The sequence below is a fragment of the Halichoerus grypus genome, chromosome 3, assembly GCF_964656455.1.
Source record: "Halichoerus grypus chromosome 3, mHalGry1.hap1.1, whole genome shotgun sequence".
NCBI classification, from domain to species: Eukaryota; Metazoa; Chordata; class Mammalia; order Carnivora; family Phocidae; genus Halichoerus; species Halichoerus grypus.
Genome location: NC_135714.1, coordinates 35,102,367 through 35,124,206, shown reverse-complemented (window position 1 = coordinate 35,124,206; position 21,840 = coordinate 35,102,367). Strand labels below are relative to the sequence as shown.

The 21,840-nt window shown below is 35.4% G+C and overlaps 1 protein-coding gene across 6 annotated transcripts in view; it reads right to left on the bottom strand.

Annotated features, from left to right (window-relative positions):
* Positions 1–21,840, bottom strand: part of LOC118526002 (glutaredoxin domain-containing cysteine-rich protein 1) — a 308,805-nt gene that overhangs the window by 283,712 nt on the left and 3,253 nt on the right. For 5 of the 6 annotated variants that reach the window (XR_013446329.1, XR_013446333.1, XR_013446330.1 and 2 more), the window contains exon 3: positions 15,382–15,539. The exons of the other annotated variant lie outside the window; for it this stretch is intronic. The gene's annotated coding sequence lies outside the window, so the exon portion shown is untranslated. The remainder of the gene's footprint in view (positions 1–15,381; positions 15,540–21,840) is intronic. 6 annotated transcript variants of the gene reach the window in all.

Genomic DNA, 21,840 nt, shown 5'->3' with positions numbered 1-21,840 from the left:
GAAAAGAAATGCTTTTAACCTTTAAAAAAAATCTATAATCAGGTAATAAAACAGGCTGAACAGCATGATTTGATTTTTAAAGAATATATAGAGAGTTGTACACACCAAGGTAATAATGGTATTTATCACTCAGTGAGAGTCACAGATTTTTAAATTTTTGTCTTTAATTGTCAATATTTTCTTGTTTTCTACCATGTGCATGTATTGCTTTTGTAATAATAAGCAATACATAATATTCTGACTCCTGCTTCTCTCTCTGTCTTGCATTCTTTTAGTTTCTCTGCCTGGAAAATAATTCAGAATACTATACTTCTAATCTTTTCATGGATAAAAAGAAAAGCGATTCATAGCTCCCTAGCATGTCTTCCAAAGAGAACAATTTTTTTTTCCATTAAACTCTACCTCAATCTTTATTGAGGTCCTTTAGGTTAATATCCTTAATTGTGACTGTTTCTCACAAAAAAAATAAGTACATGCTCAGCCTTCCATCAAAAGGTGTTGCAGGTTTCAGAGCTCAGATTCGCCTGCTTGTACTAAAACTAGTTATGGAGGTTTTTACATTGGGTCCCTTTACAGCTTGAAGGAGGCGGAAAAGCAGAGAATTGACAACATGGATTCAAATTCTACTCTAGATTGAATCATGACTCTGCCATTCTCAAGCTGTGCAACCTTGAGCCTTTTACTCACCCTCCCATATCTTGTTTTCTCATCTGCAAAACAAGCATACGATGTTGCTAGGACTAAATGAAATCCTACTTGTAAAGAGGATAGTTCAGTACCTGAAAAACAACAGGTACTTATTAGAGCATTTGATGGCCCAATAAATTCAACTCTAATTAATTCTAAAATAAAAATTATGCTCCTTCTCAAATAACTTCAGAAACTAAGCTGGTACAGTCCAATCCTAAATCTGATTCCATCCTCAGCTTTTCCCTGTTTCTGAGAGAAATAAATACACTTGAATATACTTTGGGCAATTTTTCTGCTTTGATTTTAATATATAAAAACTCTACCTACTCTTTCTCAATTTGAAGATCTTTTAAATGCGCAAATGAGCAATTTCTATTTCTTAATAAAAAGATTATTATTTCTCAGAAGTAGAATTAGTATCTAATCAATCTAACTATACAAACACAAAATTTTTGAGCTGGAGGAAAATTAAGACGTAGGCACATCTTTTCCATTCAGACAGATGCCTGTTAATATAAACTCCCATTTACATATTCAAAAAATTAGTTTTTGAGGTCCTAACACTGAAATAAAAAGACTGTTAAATAGAATATTCAAAGGGGATGGCCGAGACACACTAGTGCTGCTACATAAATGGGGAAAGTATTTAGCCCATCTTCCAAAGTGGTTTATAATAATACCTACTTCACAGAGACACTGTGAGAATTTGATGAGAAAATAAATAATTTAGCAGAATCTGAATACAGTAAGTGCTTATTAAATGTTATGAATATTATCATTATTTTTTATTGCTGAGAAAATATAAGCACTTAAGTTAATTCCTCAAGATTTTTTAAAAGAAGACTGTATCAGAATAATTTCCCATGAAATTCACAGTGTATCCTGGTCTATTTTCAAAGTTCATTGCTTGACAAATTATTCTTCTTGCTACTTCCTTGGCCAGCTTAAGAGAAAACCTCTTTAATTCCCTTACTTCAAAGTTATCCCTATGGGAGTACATTCACCTGGTTGAATTCAGCCCTTTACAGTGGGTAATTAGAAATTATTTTTCTTTTTAACCATGAAACCATTTAAACACGTAAGAGTACAAAAGGCAATGGGAAAGACACCTGTAAATGAAACAATGCTAAATTACCAAGTTTAACATGTGTTAAAACATTGCTTTCTTTACTTCAATTCTCTCACCTTGCTTTCTAAAAAATGAAATGTTATAGATACATGTATATCCTCAACCTGTCATTTTCTTCCCCAGCAGTAACCACTATCCTAATGTTGGTGTGTATTATTTTCATGATGTTTTTCTACTTTTATTATGTATGTAGAATCCATAAATAGTACTATTTCTAAATTTTACATAAATTATACTTTATCCTTTACAACTGATTTTTGCTTACTCAGCATTGCATTTTTTAAATTAACTATTCATGTAGGCCTGGACCATTCATTATAAATCCTGCATACTAATTGTTTGAATAAACCATGGTTTATGTGTTTATTCACCGTTAAGTGGATTATTTCCTGTATTACAAACTTGCTCAGAGAATCTCCCTGTGCACAAGTGCCTGGGTTTTTCTAGGGTAGAGAAGTATCTTGGCAAGATTGATGCATCTTCAACTTTACAAAGTATTCCCAAATTGCTCTCCAAAGTCATCAAACCAATTTACACTTCAACCAACGTGGGCGTGATTTCATCTTCCCCCACACCCTTACTACTATTTGGTATCATTATATACATTGAATTTTCCCAACTTGCTATTGATATATATTTTCACATCTGCCTGAATTATTTTCCAATCCAATCATTTGCCATGAATCTCATAATACCATTTTCTGGAAAAAGTCTGTAATACGAGAAAAAGAGCAAATGAACACATGATTCTAACAATTCAATCATTCATGAAAGATATCTTTTTAAATGAAAAGACCAAATCAAGGAAGGAAGGGGATGGATCAACATCTGAAAGTATAAATATGAATCAAAAAAGCATGTTCTTCTTATAAGGTAGCCACAGGTAAACCAGCACAAAAGAAATCTTAAAGTTTAATTCCTGTTCTGCAGTTTAGGACCAACTAGATTATACTAATTCCTTAAGAAACCACAAAAGCTGTAATTTCCTCTTTGTATCTTTCAGAAGCAGGGTAGAAGTATATAAAGCCCAAGTAAAAATTAATAAATTTTGCTTGTTGAGAGCTCATATTCCATTTAGTTGGTAAATCAAGATTAGTTCAATCATTTATACATCAGTTGAAGATAAATTAATAAGTTTGGTGCACTAGGTTGCTTTTACATAAAGGGAATTGAATACAAATCTTTCATGTTACAAAGGTGCTTGCTACTCGGCCTTCATAAAAATAAAAACCACAGTGGTCCTATGAATATGAATGCCAATAGTTTTACACAAAGGAATATTAAACACAACATTAAACTATTATATGTTCTTGCCTACCAATATTGTACTCATCTCCAGAAAAAAAATTATAATGAGTAACCCTGGCCTCGATAAATGTAATTTTTGTTTTTTGTTATTGTTGTTTTTGCTTCTGTCATTATTGATTTGGTTATTCTATTTTCATTTATACTTTCTACCATTGAAAAATTGATAATATTCAGCTGTGTAAACTGTGTCTTTATCTGGTCAAGTCATTGGGATGTATTCTAGGTAACCTCGTCACAAGGAACATAGAAACTTCTAGAAATAAAGTCTTTACAGATACATGGAAAAATAAAGCTGATGCATGGACTGGCACATTACATGCTAAGAAGCCATGAAGCTGCTTTGATCTTGATCACAATAAGACTCTCTGTAGAACATTAAAAATAATTTTCTAGTGATTAATTTCACATTAGACAAAAGTACACTGCATGTCCTTCCATTTTCTTTTTTTTTTTTTAAGATTTTATTTATTTGACAGAGAGAGACACAGCAAGAGAGGGAACACAAGCAGGGGGAGTGGGAGAGGGAGAAGCAGGCTTCCCGTAGAACAGGGAGCCCGATGCAGGGCTCTATCCCAGCACCCTGGGATCATGACCTGAGCCAAAGGCAGATGCTTAACAACTGAGTCACCCAGGAGTCCCTGTCCTTCCGTTTCCATTACTTGTTTCAAGGAAGGAATAGGAAAAAAGACTGCTTTGATTTAATGGCCTTTTAAAACTGACAATGCTTCATTACTTGGTGTTCAATAGAGTCAATGATTTAATTAAAGTTATATTTTTAAGTGTAATCATTTACTAAGAAATGATCTTTTAAAAAGCCAAAATGTTCATATCATTAATAAAGCAATGCAGTGATTTTAGGTTTTCATTTTGAAAATAATGTTGTAGTTATATTTCTTTTATAAATGCTATTTATGAAAAAAAATCACACACAAAATTGCTATTAAGTTTGTCTTAGGTGAAACTGTATAATGAGGAAAAGAAAATAGAATCAATACCATAGATTGTATTCCTGGGTGCATGCAGCTCACACAATAACTAAACAGCATGGTGTATTTTATGGCACTATTGAACACTTCCTGTGTTTAAAGAAAGGAAATAAATACAAAAATTTTCCACAGTCTTATATTTAGTTATGAAATTATTCTATTTTCAAATCCTTAAAAAAAATTCATTGGTTGCATCCTGGAATAAACCCCACTTGATCACGGAATGTAATTCTTTTTATATATTGATGAATTCTGTTGGCTAATATTCGTTACGGATTTCTACATCTATATTCATGAGGAACACTGTATATGGTTTCCTTTCTTTGTATGGTCTTTGCCTGATTTTGGTATCAGCTTCACAATGAATTGAGAAGTGGTCCCTCTCTCCTATTTTCTAGGAGAGATGATGTAAAATTAGTATTAATTTTTCTTTAAATGGTTAGTAGAATTCTCCAGTGCAACCATCTGGGTTTCAAGATTTCTTTGGGGGGAATGTTTTTCATTACAAATTCAATTTATTTAATAGTAATAGGACTATTCAAATTATTTCATATTATGAGTGTGGTGATTTGTGTTTTTTGAGAAATTGGTCCATTTCATCTAAGTTGTCAAATTTATGTGTGTACAATTGTTTACAGTATTCTATTATCATTTTGATATCTGCTTGATCTGTGGTGATATCCTCTTCCTTCCTGATATTGGTTATTTCTGTCCTCTCTTTTTAACTTTGGTTAAAGTCTTGCTGGAGGGTTATCAATTTTATTGATCTTTTCAAAGCTCAAGCTCTTTGTTTCATTGATTTTAATTGTCTTTCTTTTTTTTTAGAGAGAGAGAGTGCAAAGGGGTGTCGGGGGGGGGGTGCAGAGGGAGAGGAAGAGAGAGAATCTTAAACAGACTCCATGTCCAGCGCAGAGCCCTACTTGGGGCTCAATCTCACAACCCTGAGGTCATGACCCACTGAGCCACCTAGGTGCCCCATCTTTGTCTATTTTCGATTACATCCCATGTTGTTTCCTTCTTTCTATTTGATTTGGGTTTATTTTGCTCTTCTTTTTCTAGGTTCTTTAGGTGAGAGCTTAGATTATTGAGACTTTTCCTTGCTTCCAACATGTGCGATCAGTGCTATAAATCTCTAAGTAGCCATGCCCCAGACGTTTTTATGTATTGCATCTTCACTTGCATTCAGTTCAATTTACTTTTGTCATTTCCTTTGAGAATTCCTTTATGATTATTCAGGAGTGTGTTGTTTAATTAGCACATGTTGTTTAGTTTCCAAGTGTTTTGAGAAATTCCTGTGCAAATGTCCCTTTTCTTATAGGGATACCAGTCAAACTGTATATAGGGCCCACTCCAATCCAGGATAATCTCATTTTAACTTGATTACATCTGCAAAGAGCCTATTTCCAAATAAGATTACATTCACAGGTTCCAGGGATTAGGATCTGGGTATCTTTGGAGTCCATTAGTCAACCTACTACAGGGACTTTGTTTTAACTATAGAACAAAGTATTGGGAAAAGGATTGTCCTCCTTTTCGACAAATCACAAACTATCTCAGAAAACATGCAGCACCTTTTACTCACAATTGTATATAGGATTATGATGGCTGGAATTGGAGATTAGACGCAATAAATCGATAACTGCCAAAGAACTAATTTCAACTATAAAGCATTTTCTTCAATTAATTTGATGATAAATATAGAAAATTCTAAATCACACACAAGTGTAACTAGTTTTCTTTTATAGCAAAATCAAATTTTGTCATGATATATGTACCTAAGTAATTCTTATTTTAAAGTATGCCTTTCCCACTAGAGATTAATCTTCAAATGAGGACTCCTGTCTTGTACTGTTGAATCCTTAGGGCTTAGCCTAGTGCCTAACATATGTTAGGGACTCAATAAATATGTGTTCAACAGATTGAATAAATGAAAGCATACAATCTGATGACTGCATTTGCATGAATTCCTTTAACAAGACCAATGCTTCTATTTTGACCCGAGTCCAGATCCTCTGCTCTATCTAATTGTCTACTTGAAGATCCCACTCAGATCCATGGTGGCCCAGCTGTTTCTGATATAAATGCTGACATGATATGTGCAGGGTACTCCAAATCTTTTTGTGTTGAGTGTCCTAAAAATAAAACGTCTTCATCAATTGCAGAGTTGTCATTTTCTTTTTCCTTTTTTACATTTTGATTTTGTGAAATTTTGAAAACAAAAAATACAATGACTGAGACAGCAAACATGCATGCTCCAGCTATCCATGGGTGTGACCCAGGCTTCTAGAAGAAGAAATCCATCCAGACATAACCAAAGTCCACTTTAACTTTTCTAGTTCCATTTTACTTTCCTGCCCACACCCCATCTCATTATCATGACCTTGAGCTGTATACTTTCAGTTCTTTCTAAAAACACATTTATATTTAGGTCTTCTATTTACCTTTACTCTTTCTTATAGAGTTTGAATAGAGAAATATTTTAATTTTTAAATATGGATAGCCAATTGTTTATTTATCCGTCATGCACTGATTTGTAATTTTTTTTTAAATATTTATTTATTTAAGTAACCTCTATACTCAACATGGAGCTTGAACTCATGACCCTGAGATCAAGAGTCACATGCTCTTCTGACTGAGCCAGCCAGGCACCCCTACATTTTTTAGATATAATTTTCCATTTATGTTAGTGTCTCCTAGTTTCCCTTTTCTATACCCCTGGCCAATAACACACTGTTTAATTACTATAGCTTTATAAGGAATATTGATACCTAGTAAGGCAATTCCCCCAGTTTTGTTCTTCATCTTGGTTATTCTTGCATCTTTACTCTTCCATGTAAGTTTTTGGATCAGTTCACCAAATTTCATGACAAAAAAATAAGAATAGAAAAACAAACCTAATTGGTATTTTGCCTGCAAACGAATTAATTTATAATTTAATTTATGGGATTTTACTTCATTATGATATGGGATTCTTGGAATCTATGAACATAACATTTCTCCATTTTCATGTTTTAACATTTAACATATATAAAATATCTAATATAAAACATTTTTTAATGTTCTATAATTTTCTACATAAAGATCTTTGACATACACCAGCCATCTAATAGCTTTTGTCAATATTGAGAATTTTGTTTTTAATATGTTTTCTAAATAATTATTGGGATAATATTAGCTAGTGTTTATTGAGTGCTTATTAGGCCAGGCACTGTTCTAAGGACTTTACCTATATTAACTAATCTAATCTTCATAACTACTGTTAGGGATAAATAATATTCTTAGCTCCCATTTTATAGGTAAGGAAACTGAGACACAGAGAGACTAAGTATCTTGCCTCAAGTCACACACACACACACACACACACATATATATATACATATTTAGGAATATATATATATATATATATATATATATATATATATGATTAGAAAAGAATTATGATGTCCTGCCATCAGGTTGCCAGGGAGTAGGGTGCCTCATGGAAGGTCTCAGATACTTAAAGTAACTGTGGCTATCTATAAATGGGGCAAACAAGAGGGCCTTTTCCTGCCCAAATACTTTGTGACAAAATCAAATCTGATTTGCTCTTTCAATTAAAATTATAAGCTCAAACTAAAATTTGTAAAATAAAATTATAAAATGTGAAGCAAAAAATAGGTAAATATCCCTTTAAGAGTTGTGCTGTTCTAGAATATTAAATCATTTTGTAGCTGCCTGGCCATCTGACAAGAACTGAAAAATAAGAAAATGAGTTTTGGAAAGGACAAAGCATTCCTAAGTTCCATAGGTACATACTAATGGGCGAGGACACTTCCTATACTGAATATGCCAATGCAGATCTTTAAGGAAGTGATACAGACTGCTACCACAAACCACTAACGATGGGGAAAAATCATCTCTTTATGAGGCAAAAATTAATTATTGTTAATTCTGTCTTGATAGCTGGATGCAACATGCCTATTTTTTTCAAGCTGATGTCTCCAAAATAAACATACATCATTTATTACGGTCTGGTTTGTAATTTTGCTCAGATAGATCTACCTGATTTATTCATGTTCTATTTGCCTAGTCCTACTCATTTATAAATATTTTGTAAAAGTTATCTTCTAATCACAAAACTGCAGGGTCCTTCTCTGTGTTTTTTTGAAGCCGGCCAGCCCTCATGCTTCTGAGGTTGCCAGATTCCATCCATCATAACAAACCCCTAAAGCCTGTGAGTTCCTGCTAGGAACAAATCTGAGGACTGAGACCAAATTTCTCAGCAACATTCTGCAAAAATGAAGAATCATCTCAAACCTTCACCTCAAAAATAAACAACAACATGACAGACGATGGACTCTGAAAAACAAACTGAGGGTTCTAGAGGGGAGGGGGTAGGGGAATGAGTTAGCCTGGTGATGGGTATTGAGGAGGGCACGTTCTGCATGGAGCACTGGGTGTTATGCACAAACAATGAATCATGGAACACTATATCTAAAACTAATGATGTAATGTATGGGGATTAACATAACAATAAAAAATTAATTAAAAAAAATTTCTACCATAAAAAAAAAAACTACTGATGTAATGTATGGTGAGTAACATAACATAATAAAAGAAAAACTAAGTAAAAAAAAAATAAAAAATAAATTGTAAAGAGTATTACCTTAAAAAAAATAATAAACAACTAGGAAGTCACACTAGCCCACTTTCATTCTTTACAGCTTCTCATTTTCAGATATTTGTATTAATGCACCTGCCTTAGAATGGAATTATTCTCCAAAGAGCTCAAGTTATTCAAAGGTAAAGTGAAAGTAAGTCCTCTGTATGGGCTGTTCCATAGCATATCTTTAATATTATTTTAAAAACAAAATTCCTTTTTCAACTATACCTTTATCTCTCTTAGGCTGGAGTTCATCACCCTGTATTATTCTTATGATTATATAATATTCATTTCCCAATTAAATTAACTTGTCCAAATAAAAACTAGTTTTGGTTCCTGTATATCAGATTATCAGAATATCCAAAATCTCCCTAAGGACCACTCTCTCCTAAGGGGTCCAAAAATCCATGAAAGTGAGTCAGGCCAAAGAGACCAATCATACTTCAGTGGTAGACACTGTGAGTTGCTATACCAGCAACTCATCTTCTTTCTAACAGAACCTGGATTTTATTAGTTGCTCTCCATGTAGCTATTTCCTTCAGGGAAAACAAGACCCATCTCCCTCCCTAGCAGGTGACTCCCGATTGATTGCAGCCATTCATAGTTGTTTTATGCCTCTTGGCAAACGTTTGGTTTGGCATAGCATGTGACCCAATGAGACATGGGGAGAAATCTGCTGAGGGACTTTGAGGGCAATGTTTCCCTTTTCTTAAAAAGAGACCCAAGGTAGAAAGATTTCTTTTCCCTTCCCCTTGATATTGATATGAAAGTATGTGATGCCTGGTGCTGCTGCCCTCACAAAGCAACCATGAGGTAATCTGCTGTCATGAGGGGAATGGAAGAATAGAAAAGATGGAAAGGCCCTTGGCTTCTGATGACTTTTTTGAGCCACTGAATTAACCAACTCTAGAAGAGTCCTACCTTACAGAATTCTGATGACATGAGAAAATCAACTAAGGAATGGATTCAGTTAAAAGTAATAGAAATCTCAATTTATAGGGGTTTAAGCAAATAAATATTACTTTTCTCTTTCAGCATGAAGTCCAGAGGTGGGTACACACGGGGCTTGAAGATGACTGCCATACAGCAATGTAGAAGGGGCCTATATTAAAAGTATTTAGCAATATAGAAATTAAAATAAGGGTTTATAAGGTAAAAGTAAATGTGAGGGAACATAACTTATCCAGAGCACAAAGCATGGTCTAAAATGATGACTTGGGCTATGGCTAAGGTTGTGTTTACTTCAGTTTACTACTAAACAGCCAAAAAAGCAATGCAAAAGGTAAACATGAGATCAGGAAACAAGTGAGTCAACATTGCTCCCTATTATGACCCAATTTCTCACAGAAGTGCACCCAAAACTATATATACTTTAACAGCGTAAAGAACCCATCACTTCAGAGGAGGCTAGACTTGTGAGCTTCCTGCCTCTCATGCCATTAAGCTAAGGAGAAGCAGCCCAGGGTTCAAGGATCTACTCTGTCATCATAAAAGAAAAAAGTTCTACCAAGAACAAAATCTTGCTGCACCTAATTTTGCGACCATTCCATGGCTTCCACAGGATTAGAACTATATGGATAAAAGCTAAAACTAGACTCAAAGAAACAGAGAGAAAACAAAAAGGTAGATACAAAAACACCAGGTCCTTGGAGCGAGAAGACTCCTGAGTTGAGGAGGCTAAAAACCCAAGTCTGCCGTGTGCTTGATTGTTCTACGCTGCATCAGAGAATATCCTCTGATGGGGGTGAAGCCCTCAACATGGAGGAGAGAAAGGTGGCAAGTGATGGAAATTTTACATCTATTAAGCTTTGTTCCTCAACATTTTCCTTACATTAAAATAAAAAGAAGCAATATGCAAAGAAGTAAGTCAAGCTCCTTGCAGAGTTAATGAACTAGATGCTCCAGGGTACTGAGCGGCAAGAGAAAAGGAATCTCCAAATGGCAGGTGCTGCCATAAAATCCACTCATTCAACACCATTGGAGGTGAGCTGCTGAGAGTTTTAAAACAGCTTAATGTGTGTATAATAGGGCTTGAGAGCAAAAGAACACAGGGCTAGCTTCAAGTGGCAGCTAACAGTAATGGGACCATAAAAAAAATAGTAATAATCTGGAGTCATTCCGTGCAGGATAGCAGCTTTCAAAGTGTAATCTCTGGGCCAGCAGCATCAACAGCACCTAGCAACCTAGCACCAAGCACCCAGCCTCCACGCTAGAACTATTCAATCTGAAGCTCTGGGGTGGGGAGGCCAGCAATCTAGTGAGTGTTCTAACACAAGGCCTTCAGGAGATTCTAATGCATGCTCACATTAGAGAACCACCGGCGCGGGGACAAGAAGCCCTAGCCACCAGGAAATGTGGTGAGGTGACCAAGAGCACCAGCTCTGAAGTCATACAGCCTCTGGATTTGCATCTCAGATCTTTACGTCTGGTGGTGTGAAACTGGACAAGTACTGAAATCCCCTCAACCTATTTATAAGTGTACTTATCTTAGAGGTTTCTTACAGGGATTACCAATAACAGTCACGAAACCCACTCATTAAACAATATTAACTATCATTTCACCAAGGACATCATTATAGCACAGCCTGAAGACATGACTATGTTAATTTCTCTGGGTAGGAAGGCACCAGGTACTCAACGTTCAATGTATTTTATAAAACAAAACAAGAAGGTAGGTACAATTACTAGCAAGATCTGCATATGAATGGTTGAATTAATAATAACTCTTCTAGGACTCAACATATTTAGCACTGTTTTAAATGCTTTACATCTATTAATTCATCTAATCCTCTTTAATTCTTACAATAACTTTACAGAGTCTGGGGGTGCTGGATGGCTCAATTGGTTGAGCATCAGCTCAGGTCATGATCTCAAGGTTGTGGAATGGCGCCCCATGTCAGGGCTCTGGGCTCAGTGTGGCGTCTGCTTGAGATTCCTTCCCTGTCCCTCTCCCGCCCCCTCTGCCCCTCTCCTTGCTTGGCACAGGCATGCGCCCCCTCACTCTTTCCCTCTCTCTCTCTAAAATTAAAAACAACAACAACAACAACTCTACAGACTCTATTATTACCCCCACTTTACAGATGAGGAAACTGAGGTAAGAGAGGTTAAGTACAGTGCTGAAAGTTACAAAGCTAGAAAATGGCAGAGTCAGGATTTAAACACAGCTAATCTGCCTCAGAGTCTATGTGCTTAACCACTATGCTATACTGCTTCTCAAAGTTAAAAACAAATTTTAATGTTTAAGGCAGAAGTTTCAGTTATCTAGAAAATACACTTACATGGAATATCTCCTTCTCTGAGGGATCAGAAAAACAGAACATTCTATCCTTCTTTCTGCTACCTGCTCTAGAAGCATCTCTTCTGTATGCATTCAATGCACCCAACTGATCCCACAGGTAAACTGGTAGCCTGCAAAGTGGGATGGCTGTTCTCTCTAAAATAGCAGGAAGAATCAGAGGCAGGAAGAGCTAGTGAGAAATGCACAAAGTGGGAAAATTCATCGAGTTCCCCAGCTTCTGATTTTCTCAGTGCAAGGGCATTCCAGGATAACAGAACAAACTATTCCCCTCCAGCAGCAACAGTATCTGCAGTCTGAGTCAGAAGCTCAGGCAGTTGAATGTACTAAGAGAAAATAAGAGAACAGAGCTCAAGGGAACAGACTGCATTGCTCCAAGATGCACTCTATATGCCTAAGCAAGCTGCCTAGATGCCTGTGTCTGGATGGAAGGAAGCGGCTTCCTTGACCTTGGCTGGTAGATTTTACTGGGTATCTGTCAGGGCTTTCAAAACTTCTCAGTGTTCCAAACAAGAGAAATCAGACGCCAAAGCTGCAACACAAGGAGGCAGTTGTTTGGACAGAAAGCTGCAAGGCAGATCAATTTTACCCTTAACTGGTGCAATCTCTCTGGCTTTTGAATGCCTGCCAAGTTCTTTAGGCTTCTTCAAGGTAACCAATCCGAGTAATTCACTCACTGTTTCAACGCTCTCAATTGCCAGTAGTTCCAAGACATACTGTGTTGTGATAAGAGAAAACAAAAACAAAAACAAAAGTCTCCCTATTTATTTCCCAATGCCAGAAAACAATCCGAAGTGAAATTGAGAGAATGTGAGATCCTCCTATTATTTAGAATGAAATATTCACTGGAGCAGGTTTTTGGCCGCATGGAAATTTCAATAAGCATGCTACTCCTTTTATTACCTCTCACTGAAAGTGGCATCTCATTTCTCACACACACACATTCCCTCAACATCTTATCTCATATGTTATGGAAACAGACATTGAAAAGGAAATACCCATGTTTTACCCTATAAATTTTCACACTATCTAATCTGTAAAGGAAAACCAGAAGCAACAAGATATCTTGTAGGTCAGAGTAAAATGTTTCCTTTCACCGTGACTGTTCATTATGCTAACATTGAGCATAATGAGCACATTTTCCCTAGCTTTATATTCAATTTATCTGCAAAGAATTGCTGAAAGTGAAAGAATTCTGAGCCTTTACTGGATGTGTAATAATATTAACCTATTATTATTAATTTTTAGGTATGAGAGTAGTACTTTTTAAGGTCAGTGATTTTGATCTCATGCAGGAACGAAGCTTCCTACATAACAGAAGAGGAGGAATATATAAGGTCTACAGAACAAATTGCCTCAGTGTCTTTTGTAAGAAAGGTATTCAGAAAATTACTCAGCAGAAAAAGCTTTCTTATATGTCATAGAGCAAAAAAGAAATATCCTCTTATTTTCCATTTGATATAATCCTTTTCAGAGACTCCCAAAGCTCTTAACAAAGCACATTTCATGTCGTTTTTACAGCTGTGTTCTGGGAATTAAAGACATGGGGGAGTGAAGGGCATTGTGGACTCTCTCTCCCACCCCTCAGCCCTCTGCCAAGGCAGTGTGGACAGGCTCAGACCAGAGATGTAAGCCTGGGTCCCAATGGCACACCTGAGGACAACTAAGGAGTCGATCTGGAAAAAAAAAAAAAAAAGAAACAAAACATCCTTTCCAAATATGCAGAGTAGAATTACACTGTACGATGTATAAAAATGTTTTTAAAAATGTAAAACTAGTCTCCCCAACAGATACTACTAATTACAAAAGGATAAAGTGTAAGCTTACGGCGGAGCAACCCAGCAGTCTCCACCTTAACCAGGCGATCAAAGTTAACATCGACAGTATTGGGGTGTCCGCATCATGCGCCTCCTGATAGATGCGCTGAGAATAACACAACCTCACTTCTGCGATAATCTTGCCAAAACCACAAGGAGGCTTCAGACACACCCAGATGGAAGGATATTGCACAAAACAACTGGCCTCTACTCTTCAAAAATGTCAAGGTCATGAAGATACAAGAAATACAAAGAAAGAACTGGTACAGATTACAGAAGACAGAAGGAACACGACAACTGAAGGCAACACTCTGGAGAGTGAACATTATTGGGACAAATGTTCAAATCTGAATAAGGTCTAGAGATTACAGACCAGTATCATTTTAATATTAAACTCCTGATTTTAATCATTGTGTTGTGGTTATGTAAAAGAATACACTTATTTTAAGAACTACACACTGAACTACTTAGGAGAAAGGGGTATCATGTCAGCAAATTACTCTCAAACTATTCAGAAAAACAATACAGAGGATAAAGCAAATACGGTAAAATGTTCTTTGTTATATTTTAACAGCTTTCTATAAATCTCAAACATCAAAATTATGTATAAAATTTGTAATATAAAACATGAAGATAACTATAGTTTCCATAGTCCAAGGGGAAAGGAAAAAAAAATAGCTTAATCCATTCACAGGGTATCTCTTTGAGGGAATACTGTAGTTTCTAGACTTGCTTCCCTGTCCCACTGTCCTTTCTTTTCTCTCCCAAATGCTTAAACCTTCAGTCCCAACTTCCATTTCTACTTAAGAAAACCCCCATTCTCTTGAAACCAGTGCAATACATTGGATTTAGTAGCCTATTTCCCAAATATTGAATAACTCAGTCCAGAATGAAATAGTGAGGGTTGTAAATGGATGAATAGTGGTACTTTAAGGACCTGCCCAGGAGGACATCCTTCCCTTGGTGCAAGACAACAACATGCCTCCTCATTCTTCCTGCTCAATTAAAAAATAAAAACTGTATCAAATTGGCGCATCTCTCTTTTTCTCACACACACACACCCTAAGAACAAGGAGTGATTTTCTGAGACAACACAGAATAGGTTCATACTGAAGAAGAGAGAGTTCCCTAAAACTTGAATAATCTTCACACAGTCCCTCTTTCAGCAAGAAGACCGCACTTGTCATTATTAATGTGCATTCCAACTACTGCTTTCATATTCATCCTCCAGTTTCCTAAACACAGAGAGGGGTCTGTTGGTGAGGAACAAAAATCCATTGCTTCAAACAACAGTTATCTGTCCTTGCTTGCCAAGTTATGGCTACCAAAAGACCCAGGAGAAACTCTGGAATTAAAGCTTTTCTATACCTTAGCCTAGATTAATATTCTAGGTTGTGAGTTCTCATAGCAGTCAGTAGGAGAGCATATCACCATCTCACCATAAGAACTGCAGGGGAGTTGTAGGGGGAATGGCTTATGGAGTGAGGATTTGGAACAGCCAGGCTCCACCTTACCTCTGGGGTCTTTGTTCAATGTTTCCTCTTCTAAGAATCCATCCCTAATCTTAACATGTGCTCTCAATTCTCCTTTTAGGACACCTCTCCATTTCTCCCTTTGCTTCCATTCCAATTGCTACCATGCTCATTCAGGTCCCTCGACTATAAGCTCAGACCTTAAAATTAAAAGGAACCAATTAGAAAAAGCCTTGGATGATAAATAAAACCCAGTCCAACACCATTAAGAACTATACACACTAGTACTATCAGGAAAAAGTATGAAAATAATTTGAAGTAGAATAATACAGTAATAAATTAGCTGAAACCAATCAAATGGACTAAGTGCAAATTTCCGTATATGAAGAGAAGTATGAGGTAACAGAGGACTTGAATCTAGAGAACTAAGGCCCATTGACAGCCAAAGATGTAAGACAAATTTCAAGGGTATCGGTAGTTCCAGAGCTCAGATATCCCAGATGATATCTCTGGTTAATATTCAGCTTCAGCTAATTTAAAATGTAACCTCCAGAAGCACTTCTAATGCTAACCCTAAAATTGTTTGGATGACATAATGGTTTCCAAGAGAATTAGTAGCTTTAAACTTGGAGAATTAAGTGTATATATATATATATATATACTTTATATATATATATGCTTATCATATATGTGTATATATGATTAAGTAAGTCAAACCTGTAAGTCAAGTAAGTCAAACCTATCTTTTAGTAAAGTTTAGAAATAATCAAGAAAATTTGACCCATTACAAAACATGTCATGCTTGTGATTCCAAATTAAATTGATGGGACTGGAAAACTGATTTATATCCAAGATTTTATGCTGAAATCCATCAGCTTTAGAAAATTTTAAAAAGTTTAGAGAAAGAAAATTTAAGAAAATTTAAGAAAATTAAGGGTTATTTTATAGGCTAAATTTATCCTATTAAAATGGTTACTTAAATACTGGAAACATTCTTACAAATGACTAAGTGACTTAGAAAGAAAATAAAATTCAACTTCATAAGTGTAATTTAAAATGCTTAAGGGAGTTTTAGCTTACGAATGGAATCAAACATTAATCAACCACGTCCTTAAAAGTAATTCTTAAAATGTGCTAGATTTTTAAATAGAATAAAATGATCGAGTTAAATTTTAAAGCTCAAGGAAGAACTGTATTTTAACATATGTATTTAGTATATTAAATATTAATTTTAAAAAATAAAGTTTGCTCTAGATAATCTTTTCGGGGTCCAAAAGCCATCATTAAGAACACAGAAAACTCCTATTGACAAGAAGGCCACAGTAGCTTCCTAACATGGTGTGGGCCTTTTCCCTCAAAATATAGTCTATGCACAGCTGACAGACTGATGTTCCCAAAATGCCATTATGTAATATCTCTCTTCAGAAACCTCTAATTCTTTGTCTTTCCCTTTTCTGGTTTAAACACAGAAAAAAACTGAAATAGAAGATCTATGTTTCTATTCCACCCATTGCTTTGTCTCTTTTTCACCTCTAAGATTCTATTTGTTTTTAACCAGGAAGTCACCTTAATAACTAAGTTACTGCTTCATTAAATTAATTTCCCTATCTTCTGTACTCAATACTATTTTCAACTATCATTTAATAAATTTTCCGTTAAGCCCCAGCCATTAAAAACCTGTTTCATCAAGCCTGTTTCTAAAATGAAGCAAACTCTTTTTCTTCTTTCTTATAAATATTTAAAAACACAATTTGAACAAAACATAGTTTCATTATGATGTCCATGAAGAACTCCAGGATTTTAATAATGCAACCTTGAGAATGATTTCTGAGATTTAATCGAAAGTGTGGCAGAGATTGTTGACTGCCTACCCTCAACGCCATTCTCTCCTTCCTCACTGGTAACAGAATGCCAAGTTTCATCCAGGTGCATTGCCAATTGAATAAAAACCTAAATTTCCCAGCCTTCTGTTCAGCCATGGCCATGTTACTAAGTCCTAGCTAATAAGATATGAACATAACTTTCATGTAAGATTTCAGTAATGGATGCTTTAAAGCACGGTGGGGTCCCTTTTTATCCTTATTCCATTCCCCATCTTCAATGTGGATGTTATGGCTGGCACAACAGAAGCTCCCCAGGACCCTGAGATGACCTTGAGGTTGGAAACCACTTGTTAGCATCACAGAACAGAAAGGGAAGACCCCACATCTCTGATGTCAGCAGACAGCCTATCTTCAGACTTCTTTTATGTGACAAGAAATAAGCTTCAATCTCGTATAAACCACTGTTATTTTGGGTTTTTTTATTATGTGCAATTGAACCTTTTTCTAAATGACATATAGAGGCACATTTTTTAACATGTTAATAAATACTACTAATGAGCATTCTTGCAACAAGTCTCTTAAATATCAATAAATAGCATTAAAAGATAAACTCTTCCATTAATTAATCAGATGTTCAAATATAACATTCACATAGCATCTTTCAAAGAAAGTAGCAAAGGCAATCTCCCCTCTTCAAATGTCAGAAATTGATTCAATAAGAAATTGACTCAACATCTATAAAGTTCTTATATAGCCATTATCTATAACTATACAGAGAAGATTATCTATTTTTTTCAGATAAACATGTCCTTTATTCTCTATAGTCCCATAAGTATTACTAAAAATGCCTTATGCTGTATTCAAGCTTTTTTTTTAAATCACCTTTTCCTCTGTTAAGTGAACAGATCTTTGGCATCTCCAACTTGGTGTCTCTGCTTCTAATTCATGCTCCACATTCTATTATCACAAGAATCTTTTTTAAAACACAATTCTATCATGTCCCCGAGTCTACACTGCCTCCCCTTCACTTTGTGCATGTGGTCCATCACCTTTGCTGGTTTGCATGGTGCTCCTTCATTTGGTTCCTGTACTTATTCAAATTTAATTCATAATTCCCAACCTGTAGGTTTCCCTTTGCCTCCTGCACTCTCCTTGTACATCAAGAACAAGTCAGAAGCCAACAGGAGCCAGAAGTAGGTATAAGATTAAGCCAACGGGCATTGGGACCACGCTGCATCTTGACTGTGGTGGTAGATACATGGGGGTATACATTTGTCAAACCCATCACCTTGTACGTTTAAATGGCTGCATTTTACATACATTAACTTTCTGTAAAGTTGAAGGGGAAAAAAGTTAAGTAGGAGTCAGTAGCCTTGTCAATGGAAAACCGAGAGGCTATGCAGGCAACAGATTGAAGCAATCTCAGAAGATACATGGCTTCTGAAAGCATGAGTGGGGTCAGAACAGCATGGATGCAGGAACAGGAGGAAAGAGGTTCCAATTTAGTAGGCTGAGGTCAGTTTTTAGAGTAAAACCAAATGAAAAAAAAAAAATAGACAATACAGGCAGGGAAGAGGAGCCCCCATTTGAAGTCTGGCAGAAGCAAGCCCACCTATACAAAAGGTCCAAGCATCAGCTCTCCTACTCAGCCCTAGTTCACTATGCTCCTACTTCCAATATCTCCAGCCCCACAAACCTTGAATCTGTAGTGAGCTTACTTTCTTTGTATCTTTTCTTCACAGTGTTCCCCCACCTTCTTTTCTTTGGGATTACTAAAATGTAATCCTGGATTGATTCACATTCTCCATTAAGTGGATCTCCTCAGAGTTCAAAGTTGGCAAGAAACTACAGTGATAAATAATCCCTCTTTCCAGCAGATGTTGTTTCTGATTTTTTGGGATCCGAGGGAAAAAAAATTGTGATTTTCCAATAAATTTGCTAAACACTGCAATGAATTATGAACTTGAGCAGAGGATATATCATCCAAGAGGCCAAAACGCATTTGGCAAATATTTCATATTTGAAAGTTATGGCTTATTTCAATTAATCAGGAAACTATTTTTTTAGGTTTGGCATTCTCTCTCAATTAAAAGTCATGGAATTACAAAATTATATTTGGTAATTTTAATTATTCATCTCATTTACTATTCTACTCAATTTTTAATGAAAATTCTGAGATTTTCCTTTCAATAAATTTTTCCTCAGTATTGTCATCTTTCCTCCCTGAAATAGCACCTAATTGACATGGCAAGAAAAAAAGTGAGATTTCCTTGGGTGTTTCTTTTTGTTTCCAATATTGGGTTTCTGGGCAACACCAAAGAAATGAATTATAATAAAATTTCTTGCCTTCACTGGTTATCTTTTCCATACAACAAACATCATACTTTTTTCAATATAAAAGCCATAGCATCCAGTAGAAACAAAATTTTTGTACAGTTTTAGATCTTTGACAAACACACATATAAGCAAATTTGAAGAGTTCTAGATATAATGTGAAAGCCCAGAAATACTTCATAGGACAATCAATATATACAGGTGTAGACTATCTTTCCTTAGAGTATGATATATAGTTCTGATTTTATATTTATTTACATCATTATTTGAGCAATGTCACAAGTTCTGGACGGGGCTGGAACCTAGCTGTTTTACCTCAATCTCCAATACTCAGCTCAGTTTTCTAGAACACAGTGGGTATCAATAAAGTGTATTGCATGCATGGAGAAAAAGTATCTCAAGTTATACATAACAACCATACCAAGGGGCAAGAGGAAACTTTTGGAAGTGATAGATATATGTTCATTATCTCCAATGTGGTGATGGTCTCATAGGTGCATACCTATGTCCAACCTTGTCAAATTCTATACTTTAAGCAGATGAAGTTTATTGCCTGTCAATTATACCTCAATAAAGCTGCTTTTTAAAATGCCAAAATCCATGACAATACCATGCTAAATGTATTATCCATAAAGTTCACGGAGTATATTACAATAATATTTTACAGAGGATCAGCATTACTAGAATGTTGTTCGTTAACTTTTGGGAAAAAAAAAACAGCACTTCTGATTAGGTACTAGTTTTCAATTCCTGGCTATGACAAGAAAGAATCTTTTAAAGTAAAAATCTTACCATTTAATTAGTCTCTTATCAGTTTGAAATAAGAGGTATGAATTTAAGATCTCAACACCAGGACTGTTTTCCCTTGAATGTTCATTTACTTTCAGAGTAAAATATTCAGTAACGTTTTTCCTAAAAGATTGTATGTGAACTGAATGCTATTTTAAATATAATGGATGATAGAATTTAAAATTTCTATTAAAAGTCCTATCATATAATACAAATCCACATTTTAAAACTCTAGTTTCATTTAAACAAAAGTATTTTCAATTACAGTGAAGAAAAAAATCATTGTACTTTTAGTTGGAAATTCCAAGTATATGAAGTTGATAATAATGTTTAAAGACATTATAATTTTGAATTAAAACCTTACTAAGGTGTTTGAACAGAGAATGATGATACAGTCATGAGAAATGAATCACAGCCATGAGAGAAAGTATTGATTTTATCATTATGAGTAAGAATAAGTGCCTGAATTATTCAATGACAACGGATTTAGAGCTTTTAGTTGAAATCAGTTTGTTTTTAAAATTTCATCACTTAATTTTGACAAAAGCCAATATGGTATTCCTAAGATTTTTCTGATCTCAAGTACTTCATGGCAAATATGCTCTAAATTATTTCACATAAATAATTCTGACAAAGTAATATATTCCAGTATATATGTTTATGAAGGGCATAACTTATCATCTCTTCAAATAGAATGCTACCTATTCTTCTACTGATGTCCACTGTCCAATCTGAGGGGACCAGATCATTCACAGTATACACAGTTTTCAGTTCATTCATTCATTCTACAAATATTTATTGGTACTGTGCCATACGACAGACACTAACTAGAATAAGACTAACGTAGTAAGACCTATTTCTCATAAACAGGTAAACAAGCAAGTAAGAAAACTTCAGATAGAGGTTAAGTGCTAGGAGAAAGACAGAATAAGACAATGTGGTGGTGGCTGGCACTGGGGGAAGGGGGGTAATCTAAGCTGGGGGGAGTTGTGGAATAATCTGAGCCCAATGATCGAATGAGGGTGCAGAGGGAGATGAATCTGAGAGGCAGGCAAGGAGAAAATCATAAAGGGCTTGAGTTTCATTCCAAGTGCTATGGGAAGCCAATGAAGAGTCTTGAGAAATAACATAAACCAATTTGTGTTTTAAAATAATAACCACAGCTTCTAGAAAATGAATGGGTGACAAAAATAAAAGCAGACAGATCCGTTAAGAGGTTATTATAGGTGAGAGATCATGGTGACTTGTACAAGAGTGGCAAAGATGAAGGGAAGTAGATAGAATTAAGATATATTTTGGAAACAGAGCCTGAAGAATTTGCTGGTTTATTGGAGGGCAGTGCATGTAAGGGATGGTGACAGAAAGAGAGCAATTAAGATGGGAAGACTTGGGAAACACGTCTTACAAATCTAATAATATAATATGTTAACTCTACACTATCTGTTGAATCAACATAACATCAACTATGCATTAAAGGTAATAAGCATCTTTTCTTACAATAACCAGGTAGCTTTGCAATTTGATAGAATGTTATGTCATATTTTAACCTCAATTT